Genomic DNA, 17973 nt, shown 5'->3' with positions numbered 1-17973 from the left:
GAGCATCATTTGGATATAAGATCAACCACAAATGGAGGAAATCTTTATTGAGGGCAAAATCTGCCGCCCAGTTACACAAAGAGAACACCTGCTTCCCTTTTTCTTAAAAACAAAAAAGCACAGGCCAAAAAAAAAGGTTTGGGTAAAGTTGAAATACAAACAGGCTGTGACATGCCAAACAGGCTGTGTCATAACTCTACCATGAAAAACACTGTCAAAACTCAGACATCATTTTTAAAGACATAATTAGTGTTTGAGGCTAAAGAGAGATTAAACTGTTTCAAAGATTGGACACGTGAACGCTTTGAACGGGAGAATATTGGGCTCATATACAGTTTAAGCTTATAAAGCAGAAGATTGATTACTTCTGTTTATACATTTATGATATTTCCTTTTTTTATTTTCATTAAAAGAAATACAGTACAAACACGCAGGTGAGATACAGCACATCTATTACGGATTCATTGGAAGCATATACTGGTGTTTAAATATGTATTTAATTTGAAACTCACTTGTTTACTTAAAAAGTTTAATACTTGCATGCAGACATCTATTATTATTTTTTTATCAGTCATCGTTATTACTCAGTCATGGTTTTGTTTTTAGATGTCCTTGTTGATTAAAACTGTTTAGAAATAATTGTATTCCCCATGAGAACAGTGTTCAGTGGGGAAGATTAGTTCACTTACATTGACACAAACAACACAAAACATATGTTTCCTTGCAGTGGTCCATGAATGTCGCCTTTCCTCTTACCCAATCCTAGGACACAACTGGAGACAATTAGGAGGAGAAAATGCCATAAGCACTATTGAATTTAACAAATGCTCTTTGTTTTATATTCTTTATCTTTCCATGTCACTGGCTATGTTCTGATATGTCGAACTAAATAGGAGTGTTCGCTATATTGTATACTGCCTGCTGTTTAATATTTACGTGGATTTAAAGCGTTGTAGATTCAGTAGATTAAATAAATCTATTTAGATAGATTTAGAAATTAGAAAGTTGCATTAAACCTTGACAGTTCAATCAAACAAGTGGGTGATTCTCACGAAACCATTGAAACACCACGGCACTAATGATTTCAGCTTTAAAATGTGTAATATAGTAACATTAAAAAGCATCAGAATGAACACAATACTGTGTTCTACCTTGCACAATGTGTGATTTCAACATAAGAATTTATAATTGGAAATTTTATCTCATTTTCTGCTGAAATTCTCATTACCGCGATGTGTCCGGCTGTGTTTGAACATGCGTTTTGTTGTAATTTAATCAAATGAACACAAAAATATTAAGAAAAAAAAATAAATGGATGTTTTGCTAGACTACTTTAGATGACAGAAAAAATATTTACTGAATATTCATGTATAATAATGAAGAAAAATTAGGAAAATTATGTGTCCATGCCTGATGTTCTCATCCTCTCCAACACTTTTTGAGAACAGTTTAAGCACACATACAGAATTTTAATAAAGTTTTGATTTTGAGTGACCAAGCACATGGACCAGTTACTTTAAGATGGCTACCAGGTAAGATCATTTTTTTACAGTTAATTTGAAATATTGTCTTGTCAGAATGCTTACACGACATTTTGATTATCATTACCACAACAGATGCTTATTAAATGTTAATTTAATTAATAGAAGCATAATACTTTGATTTTAAATGCATGTGCAGAATCTCCAAATTATGTTCTTTCAGGTTTGTCATGTCATTTTGAAAATATGTCAGTGTTGATGTTTTCTGACTGTTGCGGTAATGAGATTTTTTTAGGACTAATTTTTTTAATTAATGTTCCCATTTACTCCAGACTTTGTTTTTCAATGTCTGGTGGGGAAAAAAGTAAATTTAAGCAATTTTTACATTTTCATGCTTGACATTTTTAAAACCAAGTTTTCGTGAGAATCACCCATGTAATTCATATACATACAGTATTGTGACTTATATTACTACTAAATGGTTCAAAACAGTAATAAAGTCAAGTCTTGTGTTTTGCATTGATACAGTATTGTAACAGTGCTTTGTTGTGTACTGCATGTTTTATCAATAATCCTGTGCCCACAACCGTCATACAATATTCTGCAGAAATAATAAGAGTATATGGAAATATATCATGCCAGCGTTGCACATCTGTTGTGGTTTAGACAATCATGCTCATTTTAGGAAGGACGGGTGGGTGTGGGTGTTTCCTCAGGATAGGTGTTGGGATGTTATGGTTTACTGAAACTACAGTTAAAACATAATTTAAAGCAACAAACAATGTGTTTGATCTTAACAAAACAATCAGCCACAATTGACAGCATACAAGATATACACAGAGGACAGAACTGGGGTCTGCAAAATGCATCAAATGTGCATGCACAGATGCTGACATGCTAATGCATTGAAGCAAACATAACATGCGTATTCTGATTGAGATTTAATTTATCCTGATCCTGTTGCATTCATGCGTAATAGAAACACACAATGAAATCATCACTCACTAAACAAAACAGCCGTTTTAATAGTCTTAGGCCTTAAGGTCTGTAATCCTACTATAACACTGCAAATAAGGATGACATATTATGTGTGTGTGTTGTAGCCGTTTATTTGTGTATTTCATATTTATGTAATGTTTATATTTGTTTATTAATTATTATTATTATGTGAAGCATCACTGCATGTACGTTACTGCATATAGTCAGGGGGAATTAGTCACTTAATTATGTTAATTTAACATTTGAATTTATACAGTTGGTAACTATCAACTTGGTTAAGCTTTAATTTAAGAGTTTTCTGTCAAAATATCAAATACACTTGAATAATGAGCTTATGAAGTGTGTGTAAAACTACCCAGTCTCCTGAGGATGCGTATAAATAGCACGAAGTGTAAAACTCGTGCAATACATACGCCAAATTCCACTTTGGCGTGCATATGATACGCAAGTCCTTCCCATTCACTTAAACGGGGCATCTTTTTTTGTCGTTTTATTTATTGGTTTCTCAATTTTTTTCTGTTTTTTAAACCATTTTTGCTTGGGTTTAGGGTTAGATTTTAGATTTCCTTAATGAGGTTATTTAATATACAGGTTTCTCCATGTTTTTGTCCATATTTAAGCCATGGTCGCTTGGATTTGGGGTTAGAGTTGGGGTTTGTGTTAGGATGTCATTTTTATATAACAAAAAGTTGTTCTAACCCTAAACCCAAGCGAAAATGGTAAAAAATAGCAAAAAATTGAGAAACCAATAAATAAAACGACAAAAAAGATGCACTGTTTAAGTGAATGGGAAGGACTTGCGTATCATATGCACACCAAAGTGGAATTTGGCGTATGTATTGCACGAGTTTTACACTTCGTGCTATTTATACGCATCTTCAGGAGACTGGGCTCGACTTATGGCATCACAAAAGTGTATATTTGTCTCTGTGTTTAATATTTTGTGTTTAAGCATCTCTCTGTGAATAAGGTCCTGCTACTAAGCTCATTGGACAGCGGAGTTCAGTTCAAGGAGGTTAAAGGTCAAAAAAAGGGATTGCATGGTAGTATTGGGGTCTTATTGAAAGAGTCGATCTGGATAGAGCCAGTTCATTGATATTCAAGGATTTGACCTTTTAACAAGAGTAGGGTCACTAAGGTTGAAATAGCAACGCCTCTATCCAGAATGTTGTTCCTACAAATGCGCACACATCCATACACGCACATTTGCTTTTTAGTTATGTATTCAAGTTCACTGTTTATTTTAATGCAACTTTCTATTGACTTTTTGTTTTCATTGTTTGCTAAACATTTAGTAAACAAAACTATAATTATACCTTATCTCAAAGTATAACTTTTTGCCAAAAAAAAATAAATCGTATAAACCCTTATAAAAATAGGTTTTGAAAGATTGCGGCTCTGGGGACAAATTTTCTCCAAACTAACACAGGTATGTATTCACATACAGCACACACACACACACATCAATGGTGTGTTGCAGAAGGCAACACTTTATCACTGTCATATAAGACTCTCCATCACCCCGCCCTCCTATAGTTCACTCTTTCTTCCTCAGTTCAACAGGTCGTGACACAAAGTGCATAAAACTTACGGCAGAAAGAAACCTTGAGAAAAGGAATGAGAAACAAAACATAGTCCTGAGATAGCGATAAGAATAACTAAAGAAAAGTCATAATGTTTTGGCCTTTTGAATCTTATACAAACACACGCTTACACAAATACGCACACACAAACACACAGTGTTCACTAACAGGGCTGGCACTAGTTAAGAGAAAAGACTTACAGCTGCCACTGTGGCATCTGTGACTGGATTTCATTATTCACATTTTTCAGTTGATTAATTTCTCCTTACAGTGGACACTGCAAACACACACACACACACACACACACACACACACACACACACACACGCACACACACACACACACACGCACACACAACACAGTCATTCATTTTCAGCTTTGTAATTATACTGCTGACAGTTTAATAGCTTTCCAAATGAAAATGGAAAACAATTAAATGAAAGCAATAAAACTCAATTGAATTTATTATGCTTTGTTTTATATTTAAAGTATTGTTAATGCGCTTACAATGTAACTTTTAAACTTGGTTTTATTTGCTCAATTTCACCACATTGGACACCTGTTCAGTTCTCTACAGAAATTTGAACGCTTTATTCTGGTTCTCAGTTTCTCAGACTAACGTTTGCTTGAACTGTAAACCTTGACGGACAAGATTTTAAACACACTGTAGACTCAGCTGTTGTGTCATATCAGATTCTGTAGAAGATGCCATTGCAGTCCACAGGTGTTGATTTAGCATATGTGCTTTTCTATTAAACAGATCAACACCGCTCAATACCACTATTGTGTGCTATTGTGCCAGAGATAGCATAAGGAGGAGCCGGGCCACTTGACAACACAGTATGACAACACAATATAGCAACTGCAAAAAATGTCCCGCCTTTAGGTAATAAAAGTCAATCATTATTTCACAAAGACCATGTCAACGTGTGGATGGTTACCCAGGCCCTGTCAGCCCCTGCTGGTAGAAACTAGAAAAATACACCATGGAAATTAATTTTTATTTATAGACTAAATTAATCTTGTATCCAATATACATACAGTATGTATACTACCTTCCAGATATTTTGGAAATGATAGTCCCCACACACAAAAAAATCTGGGTTGTCTTACCCCATGGCTGGGTTGTTTGTCTATATTTTACCCAACCAAGGGTTAAAACAACCCAGCATTTTTAGTAAGTGAAGGACTGTGTATAATTCTTATGGTGCCATGCATTTACACTGTAAAAAGTGAGGAGTTGGATCAACTTCAAAATTACTTTAATTGGTAACAACTAAAAATTAACTTTAGTTTCACTTTAGGTAAAAATGTTACCTATTGAAGTACTTTTTTAAAAATTCATCCAAATCTTTCTCTTTTTACAGTTTGGTGTTATCATGACATCATTTTTTGTAGTTATTAGTCACATGACAATTACAGCTCAGGTGATTGGCTCAAAATATCTGTTGTCCAGGGAGCAAAGATGTCAGATTTCAAATTGTGTCTTCAGACGGCCCAGCAAAAGCCAAGAAACTTCCATTAAGATAGAAAATGAATGTCTAGCTTTCTCCAGGTATTATTTTAGACCACTGTGGTATTGGCAGCACCTATTGCTAGCCGTATTTCAGGTAATGAAGCTACAGTAAGGTGTGATACAATACAGGAGTCAAACTAGGGGGCGAGCCGAGCACCCCTAGGGAGGCGCAAGATGGTGCCATGGAGGCCCCAGTTTTATGAAATTTGATAAAATACATCAATATCATAACTTGTGTAATTAAAGGGATGCACCCAAAATGTTTGAGTTATTTGCATGCATGTGCTTTTGTCCTGTTGCTTATAGCTTCCTATGGGACAGCCAGTGAGCTGACTTTGCCTAAAATAACTAATTGTGATAATTTCTATGGGAATTTCAGTAGCAGTATGACAGCTGCTGAATATAATCCTGAACATTATTTCTTCAAAATGAGCACATAAAGACACGTGACATCAAGGTGTGACATGTAGGGCCTAATGTTATTATGTACTTTATGGATTTTTTTCCCTACAGAGTCTTATATTGCTTATGACCTGCGATGCTTGTTTAAGCACAATTCAGAAAAAAATGCACTAGCACAGCGCATACTGGTCTATTAAAGGATTAGTCCATTTTCTTAAAAAAAATCCAGATAATTTACTCACCACCATGTCATCCAAAATGTTGATGTCTTATTTTTTGAGGAAAACATTCCAGGATTTTTCCCGTTTTTAATGGACTTTAATGGACCCCAATACGTAACAGTTTTAATGCAGTTTAAAATTGCAGTTTCAACGCAGCTTCAAAGGACTCTAAACGATCCCAAATAGGGTGGCCATTCGTGCCAGTTCCGCCGGACACGTCCCGAACATGTTTTCGGGTTCGTTCTCCGGAAGTCCCGTTGGTCGACCGCATACGTCATCAACGTTTAATATTTCGGGTTCAATTTCAGAAAGCAACCGTTACATTTCAAGGTAAGAATGAAACTACAATGATTGTATGTCTTAAAAGAAATAAATCTGTATTTTAACTGAAATGTGATGACGTATACGATCGAGCAACGCGACTTCCGGAGAACGAACCTGAAAACATGTTCGGGACGTGTCCGGCGGAACTGGCACGAATGGCCACCCTAATCCCAAACGAGGCATAAGGGTCTTATCTAGCGAAACGATTGTCATTTTTGGCAAGAAAAAAAAAAAGAACTTCTAAACCACAACTTCTCGTCATCCTCTGTAATACGTCATCACGCCAAGAGGTCACGGATGACGTATCGAAACTCCGCCCCAGTGTTTACAAGTGTGGAGAAAGAGAACCGTTCTGATGTGTTGTATGTCGCATGATACCAATTCATGTCTTTGTGTCAGTTTATTGTTTAAAATGGTCCGCAAATGTGCGTTTCATATGTAACACGTGACCTTTCGACATCATTACGCAATTACTTGAGGTCACGCTGACACGTCACACAGCCGGAGGAAGACGAGAAATTGTGGGTTAAAAGTGCATATTTTTTATTTTTCTTGCCAAAAATGACAATTCTTTCGGTAGATAAGACCCTTATGCCTAGTTTGAGATCATTTAGAGTCCTTTAAAACTGTAATTTTATACTACATTAAAACTTAAGTATTGGTGTCCATTAAAGTCCATTAAAATGAGAAAAATCCTGGAATGTTTTCCTCAAAAAACATAATTTCTTCTCGACTGAACAAACAAAGACATCAACATTTTGGATGACATGGTGGTGAGTAAATTATCTGGACCTTTTTTAAGAAAATGCACAAATCCTTTAAACTGGCAAACCATCTCAGCTTCAGCGAGGACAGCAAACAGCTCCCTAACCTGCTTCTTTCCAGTTTCCAGACATTTTTCGTTGTGAACATTGATTTGCATTTAAAGAGTTAAAGAGTTGCACGATAACATCATGCAACGACACATGTGACATCACTACGCCACACCCCTTACAGCATTGTTCTTGCCTTTTGTTCTCACAGGGCATGTTAGGGGACTGATCCCAGCATTGTTACTACTGTAGGTCCCCATCCCAGAGTCGAACCTGGGACCTTTACCGGGATGTGGTTTTTTGGAATCGACATGCTGTGCCAAAAGACTATAGCATTACCCTCCTACACACACACACACACACACACGTGAAATCAACACCTATGACTTTAATTTGGTGTGCACAAAGATGAGATACCCACAGATTCCTAAAATCATTACTGCTTCTGCCAAGAAGTGTTTTAACAGGTTCCAAGGACCAAAGCTTACTTTTTAAATAAAACATAAACAAGGAAAATATCAAGCCTATTAATCTTTCATTAAGCTAGCATGGATGAAAAAGAATCGCTTAAAGTATCATGCGTTACCATCACTGCGAGAGCACAGGCCCCCCTGCTAACTTCAAAGGCTTTCTCAAAGAAAAAACGAGGATGGAAAGAGAGGATGAGAGAAAGAGAGAGAGTCGGTTAGCTAGCTGCTCGCGACTTTGCGTTTGGCAGCGAACCAGCTTGTGGCTTCGTTTTTATCTTCTGAGAAAGAGAGAAAGACAGAGAGTTGGATTGTTAGCCCCATAGGAACATTATCAAGACAGTTTCTTATCCACAAGTTTTGGGTGCCGCCATGATAAGCAATACTGCATGTCTCACTTTCACTGCCCTGTCTCAATAAAGGCACCTTTACTTTTAAAAGTGTAAAAATGCATGAATCATGGCAAACCACCTGTTTAGAAAACGATAAGAAACACTGACCGGCGATGTCACTATAGCAAAGAAACACTATAGCAATTTATCCCCTCTGTGACCTGCATAAACAATCTGACATGCATTTGCTCACTGTTCACTCAAAACCATAACTCCAATATTTAGCCTCAGAAACATCTTGAATTTAGCAACATCAAGCCATACCTCTCACCCCACGGTGCTTCCCTTTGAACCTTTGTCTCCATGTATCATTAAAAATGTAAATCAGACCCCCATCCTCACATGACTCTCGCACGCCTCTCAACATGTTATACATTGCAGCTGTGATGGACTGAAAGCTGGGTTTCTTGCTTTGATTTGGCTCACGGGCTGGAGAATGGGCAAACGTTTTAGCTATCACACCTGTGCCAGTCTGATACGAGCTGCTTGGAGTGCCCGCTTTGTAGATGTGCCAGGCTGGGAGAGATGCATTGGTCTACACAGTGGTTAAGCGGGTCAGGTTATGATGCTGTTATTGGGTGCCAAGTGGAGCAAAAGTGAGATGAGTTGTTGCCATGTCAGGCATCAAACTAGTGTGTTTTTTTTTGGGTGTGTATGTTTGTTAGTTGACATTACAGTTGCTATACTGAATGCAACAAGTAATGCTAAACGGAAACCTGCACCTGTCTACCATTGGTTGGACAAACAGGCAGTCCAATCCTAAACTCACACCAATGGGAGATTTGGGGTGGGTGGGTGCTTGAGTAAAGCAATGGAACGATAAAAACTGAAGGGTTTTGAATGAGATGCTGCATGGGGTGGTAAAGGAGATGGTTTTAATTACTGGTGTCCAGAGGAGATGGGTGGTATGTGTCTGCACACAGGGGTTTTACTGTGTGTAGAGTTCATACAGTGCTACAGGAACACGCTGAGATCCACTGTCTTTGATGCTCACTTCTCTGTGGCCTTTCTCTGCTCTCTCCCACACTGTTTCCTCTTCTGGCCTTAGCCTGTGTCCTTACAGCTCATTCATCCTACGCCTTTGTTAAAGTCATCATTTGGACTCGGAGAAGATGCATGTTAAAGGTGCCGTAGAATGTAAAACTGTATTTATCTAGGCAGTTCTGTACATGGTAATGACATATCGTGAACCTCAAACACAATTGTTTCCTCCTTATGTAAACCTTGTGCATGAATGACCGCTGGAAAACAGGCCAAGGTACATACTGAAAAACGCAAATGTACCACTCAGAAATGTCCATTAACAATCTCAGATTAATTGATCGTTCCTCAAAATCTGTATTCTCATCTAATACAGGTTCAAACGTAAGGTCTGTTTACACACACACACAGAGCTACTGAACTGAACTGCTCTGAGAAACAGCCAATCAGAACAAAGCTCAACATTATTATTAATAACCCTTTCAAAAAAGGCAGTAATAGAGGGTATGCATATGACGTCACCTTTGGCGAAAGTAACTGCGGTTATGCCCACTGAGTGGTAAAAGACAGAGCGGCAGCATTTGAGAACAGTGTGAAATTAGCGAAAACACGGGGAAAACGCTTCTAAATAAGAAACAGCTGTTGTGTGATAGACTGTACTAACAGATTAACAAGAATTCTGAGCTATTGTTTTACAGACTGCCAAAAAACACAGAAAGAGAAGTAAATTCATCATTCATGCCAACGTCCACAGACCACAGGTGGGTTGACAAGTTGCTAAGGTCACTATCAAGCAGAGATTTTACAAGTATTTGTATTTTATTCATGTTTTTCTTTGAAAAACATACATACCAAACCATATGTCATAATTTTTACTCTATTACATTTCATAAATACAAATTTTTGTTTAACATTTAATATTTAAGTACATTAACGTACTTTTACTCAAGTAAAAGTACACAATTTTAATGTAGTTAGGTATTAAATAAATTTTAATATGCAATATTAAAGAACACACAGTATGATTCTATGCTTTAGACTGTAGTGAAGTAATTTTTTTCCCAAGATAAACACCCTTATAATGCACAAATGCTTGGAAAATGTAACTAATGTAACCAAGAATTGTCCACCTCTGCTATCAAGTCCAACTAAATTAAGTAAAGCTGAAAATAGTCAGTTTTACTGGCGTTTTTGCAGCAGCAACTATGAAAACCAGCCATTTTATTGAACGTTTGCCACTCAAGAGGACGTGCTCCGGTGTAATCACGTGGAAAAGTGACATCAATGCATACCCTCTATTTAATTCTAAAGGCAAATCATAGGGTTGTAAATGGACATGTAAAAATGTCTCTGGATAATCTTTGCACTTAATAAGGCCACATACCTTCTATGTAGATATGAGAGAACAATTTAACAATATTTTTCAATGCATTCTTTGGCACTTTTAACTTTACATGTTACGCCAACAATGCATAACCAGTTTCTGTCATACTATGGAAGGCAAGGTTTTCATTGGGTGTGCTTGAAAAGATCTTTACAAATATTGTAAACATGCCAAAAAGTGACTTATACATGAGTACTTTCAGGTGGCCCTTGCTAGTAAAAGAACACTCATAAATCATCCAAATCATATTGTGTGTGCAGGTGTATTTAAATATGTACTTAAAAGTAACATGAAGCATGTCAAACAGACCTCTGACTCTGAGAACATTTGAAGTGATCCTCAGTATTTTAAAAAACTTATATACTTCACTAAATATTGGGGTTTAACTTTGCAGACCCATCGCTGGGTCCAAAACTGCATTATCAAATTTCATTTTTTGTATGTTGTTACACAGTCAAAAATAAAGGTACAAAGCTGCCACTGGGGCAGTACCCTTTAAAAAAGGTCCTAATATGTACCATTTAGGTATAAATATGTATCTTTGAACTGCCTATTTGTACCTTTAAAGTACTAATATGCACTTTTGGGGTACAAAGGTGCATCTTTTTGAAAGGGTACTGTCCCATGTGACAACTTTTATTTCTGAGAGAGTGTAGGGGATTTTTTAAAATTCCGACATTCCCAATTCTGCAAAAATGCTAATTATACTGTAAGGGGGCGTGCACACCAAAGCTTTTAAGTCCGCGGCCGGCGCATGTTTTCAATTGATTCCAATGGAAACTCTGTGATTTTCAAATCAGCCAGCAGCTAGCGTTTTTTTTCCCGCACTGAAAACCGGCGCTCTGCGGTTTTTCACGCTTGGCGCTGAGCATCGAGAGTTGAAAGAGATTCAACTTTGGGTGAAAAGCTCCGCTCGTCAATGTCAGTTCTCACACGGCCATCCAATCACAGTGGAGGAGGGGCGGGACATTGCCACAGCAACCAACCGGCTCACAGCTAAAGTATCAGAGCTACCCAAGCGCTCGGCTGAAAAACAGTTGGCATTCGGCATCCTCAAGGCGTTTTCAGCCGCGTTTAAAAGTTTTGGTGTGTCCAGCCCCTAAAGCTCAGATGCAAAAGCCACTAAATGTCACCTCCGTCAAAAATAAGATAATCAAAAACTTTGCTTCAAATCCACTTAATCCTGGCCTCAGGCCATTCAGAAATGGCGCTGAATCTGTTAAACGGCAGAAGAACTGAATATTTTTCAACTCTACAAGTACAAACATATTCATTCCAAGATGCCACAATTGATTAAAGATGAGAATGGTCCCCTTATGAACCATAAATCAAGTCACAGAATCCAGCGAGTCATTTCGATTGAATCAAAATGAATCAAACTGTCTCCCGCTGTACACAAAGCTCCTAAACAATCCGTCTGACAGTTGATTCATGTGAATTGGTCGCGTAGTTCAGTCCCAGTTTCCCCAGCAGGAGTCTGTTGCTACGCTCCGTTCCTCTGTTCCCCTCTGCCGCCCAGCTGTGTCTTCACTCTTTTGTTGACTTTGAAAAAAGATCACATAGCTTCCCTGCTCAGCGTGGGGGGAACAAGCGAGAGAAGGGGGGCACGGCGGGGCTCCGCTATGGTCAACATGAGACCCCCATCCTAACTAAAAACTCTCACTCCTGCCCCTCTGCACAAAAGAACAACTGCGGAGTAACCTAATGTTTGTGCATGCGGGCCTCTTTTTGAGCTTAGAGATCCCAGGATGGATATGGACTTATTTGGCCATTGCTTACATTAGACTCAACAAGCATGTGCTGAAATGATGCTCAAATGACTCTTTCTTATGAGTTTGAATCGGAACAGGTGTCTCTATGCATTTGTCTCCAAAATTAAAGCATACGGGGCATTGTGAAGAGTAACACAGCTGAGCCATTTAACTAAAATACCTTCAAAATACAATGATCCCAAAACACATTAAAACTTTTAACCCAAATCAGGGCTGTAGACAACTTTTGAGTAAAAACCATCAGAATAATTTTTGTCTTTATTTTCAACTATTTTGTTCTCTTATTATTTAAACCTAACAATAAATAAATAAAAATTATGTTGATTTTTTTAATGAAAATGCAACAACATTCATACATTTACAAGCCACTGTACACGCAATACCTCTTATGAATTCACATTTATGAAAATAAAAAATGCTCCTGCTCATTAACTTTCCTATTTCTTTCAAAACAACTTTTTGTTCACCCAAAAATAAAAATAATGTCATTAATGACTCACCCTCATGTCGTTTCAAACTCGCAAGACCTCCGTTCATCTTCAAAACACAGTTTAAGATGTTTTTTATTTAGTCCGAGAGCTTGTTGACCCATCATTGATAATCTACGTACGATATACTGTCCATATCCAGAAAAGTAATAAAAACATCATCAAAGTAGTCCATGTGACATCAGTGGGTCAAGTTGAATGTGTTGAAGCATCGAAAAATACATTTTGCTCCAAAAATAAGAAAAAGTTACGACTTTATCCTGCATTGTCTTCTCTTCCGCGTCTGTTGTGAAGCGCATGCCGAGACTTAAGTCACGTGACTGCAGTGACGCGGATGACGTGTTATCCTCAGACAAGTTTGCAACGTTTTTTTTTTTCAAACTTACAGCGTGCGTCTCCCTCAGATTGTAAATAAAGCCCGGGGGCACAAAAAAAAAGCTGGGGTGCACCAGATAACATGTCAGCTACGTCACTGCAGTCACGTGACTTTAGTCTTGCGCATGCGCTTCACAACAGGAAGAGAAGACAATACTGAATAAAGTCGTACTTTTTGTTATTTTGAACCAAAAGGTATTTTCAATGCTTCAACACATTCTAACTGACCCACTGATGTCACATGGACTACTTTGATGATGTTTTTATTACCTTTCTGGACATGAACAGTATACCGTCCATAGATTTTCAATGAAGGGTCAACAAGCTCTTGGACTAAATCTAAAACATCTTAAACTGTGTTCCCAAGATGAACGGAGGTCTTACGAGTTTGGAACGACATGAGGGTGAGTCATTAATTACATTATTTCCATTTTTGGGTGAACTTTCCCCTTAAGCCTATGTTTCTTCTTATCTCCTGAGGGATGTAGGCACTCTTATCCAAAAGTAAGAGCCTGATCGCCCCTATCGTCTGCTGGCAGAACTTTTAACATCAATACAGAGCTCAGATTTCATTAAAACTCATCTCGGTTAAGAACAAACAGGACACTTCCGTGAACACCAGGTTACAGACTGACCTTAACTTGTGTTTATCTTCTGCTCCCCTGTTGTCAGCTTTATCCCTTATATGCTTGCCCACACGGCACAACTGGCACAATGCTGCCTGGCCTTGATCTGTTTTATCAAGTGTGAAGGAAGCATCATTTGCCAAGAAAAACACCTCTGTCTACACTAGAGATATATGTGGGGAAGTGGGCTTGTCTTTTGTTTGTACATGTAATCTAAAAACATTTCCGTAGGTGAACCACAGAAACTAATAATTGCCTTATCTGTAAGTAAAACCCACATAGATATCCACCCCCTAGAGGTAAGAGCCAGCAGGTCATTTTCATTAGCTGAAGTACACAGAACGTATGAAAGTGGAGCTGTCTATAGCTGCTATAACACAGAGCAGATTACAGTTTGGGTCTGTCAGTAAGCGCAGGTTTTATTTAACTTTCTTCAAACATGAGCGTTGCTAATCAGACTGACACCTTTAATGTGCAGTGATATCCAAAATGTGTCACAACTGATCAGTCTCATTCTGGCTGTTAACATTGCTACCTGTATACACTGGTAAAACGTTACAACTAAGAATGACTCCTGGACTAATATTAGATCAGCTTTGCATTTATATGTAGACTTTTATTCAGTATGTTTATTAATATTTATTATATATTTCTCTTGAAATGGTTTTGTGCATGGGAGAAGTCATAATTTGAACTGCATCAAAGGCTATTATTAGTCAAGTGTGTTTAATGCAAAATATCAAAATATTAAGTGCATATTTATGTAAAATTGTAGCTTTAGAAATAGTGTACACTCATATTATTTTACGAAGGAAATATGATCTTTAATAATTAGCATTTATGTTAATTTATTAAAGAACAGATACTAATATACAGCAAACTTTAGACTTACATGTTATCTCTGTACATACAGTGTAAATATTGTGTGCTATTTTCAAAACAAATGTTTTTCCTCCGGTGGCTTACAATTACTTTAATATTACAAGCAACATCCATTAAAAATTGCTTTTGAGGTCACGCTAACATCAATCAAAGCCGAGTCATTTCATTCCACACAGCGAGGACACGGCGAATTAACTGAACTTGGACATATTATGAGTGTCCATTGTAGTCATCAGCTTCTAGGATTTTTATCTCAAAGGCCATTTGTTTCCACTTATTAGTTCAAAGAAGCCCCTTCATGTCGGTCATTGCTGTTCGGCATGAAGATAATGCAGTAATTTGGTGTTTTTTCCAGATTAAAGGAGTCTTATCTGGCAAACTTTGCCCCTGTTCCATAGCTTTTCCCCTTACTGTTAGAGGTTGTGGATCACTTATTTGAGCATAAAGGATTTTAATAAGTATTAGGAACAGGAAAAATTAATTCACACTGAAAATGTGGCAATTTTAATTATGAGCATCAAATTTAAAATGTATGTGTGTCTGCATGCGTGTTGTGACCGTGTCTTTGTCTGCTACCTATTTTTAGCCAAAAACTAGAGAGATGTTTTGCCAATAACCATACATCACATTTTACTCAGAAAGATCCAGTACTGTATCTGATAATAGTCATTGTCTATTACTAGTCTGTTAAATCCAGCTAAAGTAATTTTTAGGGAATCCGCCATGGCCCGAGCGCAACTGGCTTTTAAAGGGGATGAGAGATATCCCATTAGTTTATTGCATGTTACGCCCAAAACAAACCCATTACAAGAATAGAAACAACCCTTTTAGACCTTTGTAGACCCTACAGAGTTTAGATTTAGAAATGCTATAATGAAATTGCTATTTTCAAAGTCTTCTTTTAATCAGCATTCTTGATATATACATTAAATATTTTATATCTTAAAGGCTGGGTGCATGATCTCTGAAAGCCAATGTTGATATTTAAAATCAACTAAACAAACACGCCCCTATACCCCAATAGAATCTGGACCTTCTTTTGATAGACCCGCCCCACACATACGCAACCCATGCAACGATGTCGGGTAGTAGACACGCCCCTTACCGCTGATTGGCTACAAGTGTGTTTCGGTACTCGGCCCGACTCTCTTTTCCAACGTGTTTTTCAAAAGTCATGCACCCCGCCTTTAATCATGATCCTATTTTTGGAAGATGAAGAAAAAATAAGCCCATGAGCACCGACGATCTCTCTCAAATCAAACAAATGAGACTTCGGTTTTGATAATTTTCACGTGTATGTTTGCATAAAGCTATACCGATACTTACACATTTTATGTTTTGTTTCATGTCTTCAAAAATTATAAGAAATATCTTCGGTTAAAAGTCATGCATGTCATTTGTTGTGCAGGTAAATGGTGAATCTGATCTTACTTTGGCCGAATCGCTGATCATTGTTAGATCATGTCACAAAAGCCAGTCGTAGATCCATCTTCAATGCCCTTAAAGGTGCAAAGTTCACAGTCGAGAAAGATAAAGGGATGAAGGTGTGAGGGTTCTCTGGAAACAGTAGGAAGTTAGATGAGCTGAAAGGGAGAGAAAAAGAGATAAAATTTGAATCATTAATCTTTCATCAAAGTCTGAGTAAAGCAACAAGAAAGGACAAAATCTGGAAAATGGGGGCCTACAGATGGACACCCTTATAAAAATAAAAAACAAATTTTGAGATTCAGTACAGCGCTAGAAAGTGAAAATGCATTTTTTAGTAAAACAAAAAACATTTAAAGTTTACGCTTTTATTAAATTAGCTAATGAAAGTTTTATTATTTACTTAAAATTTTGTGTGCGCTGTGCAGTATTCTGTGTCAGATCTCACATTGTGACAGATCGAAGTGTAAAAATAAAAAAGTGAAAGGATCAAAAGCAGGCTAAAAAGATAAGCCGCTTTAAATGCTATGATGCAACACATGTATGCATCAAAACATCACCGGGCCCGAATCAGCATTTATGCCGCCTACATTCATTAGTCCTGTGTCTCAAATCTGAGCTCACAAAGCAAAACCAAGCAAATATTACAGCTGCAAAAACATCATATATTATGGCAGATCTCTCCTGACATGTGCTGGGAATTTTTTGGAGTATGATAGAAATGAGAAAAAACAAGCTTGGAGTATTTGTGTCGAAGCCTGTTTTTGTACATCTCTGATCTTTTTTTCTGATCTAGTTTAAATCAAAACAAATGATGGCTGATGCAAACAGACGGTTTTGCACTGCGGGATGAGGAAAGCTGGTTTAAATCTGTCTTGCCTAGCAGATATAACTTTCACAGGCTTGATGAACAACAGAGAGCAGAGTATCCGACTAAAAGAACATCCAGTATAATGCAATGTTTTATCTATTAAGCCTCCCTTATATTACATTTATATTAAAAGGGTATTGCAATTGGTTTATTCTAGGGGATTCTCGCAAGTCACAAACAACAAATTGACGTTCATTTTTTGCTTTCTCAGCAAATAAGACACTGCCATCATTTGTATGTTGGGGTAACCCATTGCTTGTACAAAGTGGATTTATGTGGTTTGCATATTGGTCTATTATGCATGGTTCATAAAAATAAGTAGCCTATGTGCTGGTGCTCTTTTGGCTGTGTTTACATCCTTGCCATGTTTTATGATAGAGACATGCCAATGGTCACTATGACATCTCATTGCATCTGTAGGCTATGCAACTAAAAAACTGTAAATAAAAACCAAATGCAGCCAAACCCTGGTATGTTTTATGAATTTCTCCTAACTGAAACACACCCAACCACACTGAACATCTAGTCCACACATTTTAGTGATAATATCCCACTTTTTTTTTCGGAATTTGATCATATGTTGAGTTCCCTTGTTTGCTTTACAAACTTTACAAAATATGTGGGTTGTGGCCTCGAAACGTAAATGTATTTACTGTGTAGGTGTACTGCTAACGAATATTTTCCTTTAGCTTTACAGATTGGTTAGAATCAGTGGGCAAAAACCCGTGTTATAGTGCAGATACTTGCCAATACACTTTTAATATCCTAATGTGCGTTCATAAAATAAAAAATCTGATAATAGTAGATAGTTATTTTGCATTTAGTTAGCATTACCTCTGTGACCTCTTGTGTCCTGTGTTTGAGCGTCATCTGGTGGTGAGTTGCGAACTAATAACCTAAATCGTCACAGGAACACTTCTGCCGCTGGACAGGAGTGTATCCTTCCGAATAAAATAGTTTAGGTAACCATCC

At 37.4% G+C, this 17973-nt stretch overlaps 1 long non-coding RNA gene across 1 annotated transcript in view; it reads right to left on the bottom strand.

The window, feature by feature from the left end:
• Nucleotides 1–17973, bottom strand: part of LOC129414297 (uncharacterized) — a 41327-nt gene extending 23354 nt beyond the window's left edge. The window contains exons 1-2 of the long non-coding RNA XR_008634315.2: nt 17836–17973; nt 16137–16288 (exon numbers count right to left, since the gene is read on the bottom strand). This is a non-coding gene — a long non-coding RNA (uncharacterized lncRNA). The remainder of the gene's footprint in view (nt 1–16136; nt 16289–17835) is intronic.

Source organism: Misgurnus anguillicaudatus, chromosome 5 (assembly GCF_027580225.2).
Source record: "Misgurnus anguillicaudatus chromosome 5, ASM2758022v2, whole genome shotgun sequence".
NCBI lineage: Eukaryota > Metazoa > Chordata > Actinopteri > Cypriniformes > Cobitidae > Misgurnus > Misgurnus anguillicaudatus.
Note: the sequence above shows the minus strand (reverse complement) of the source record. Positions and strands in the feature narration are given on the sequence as shown.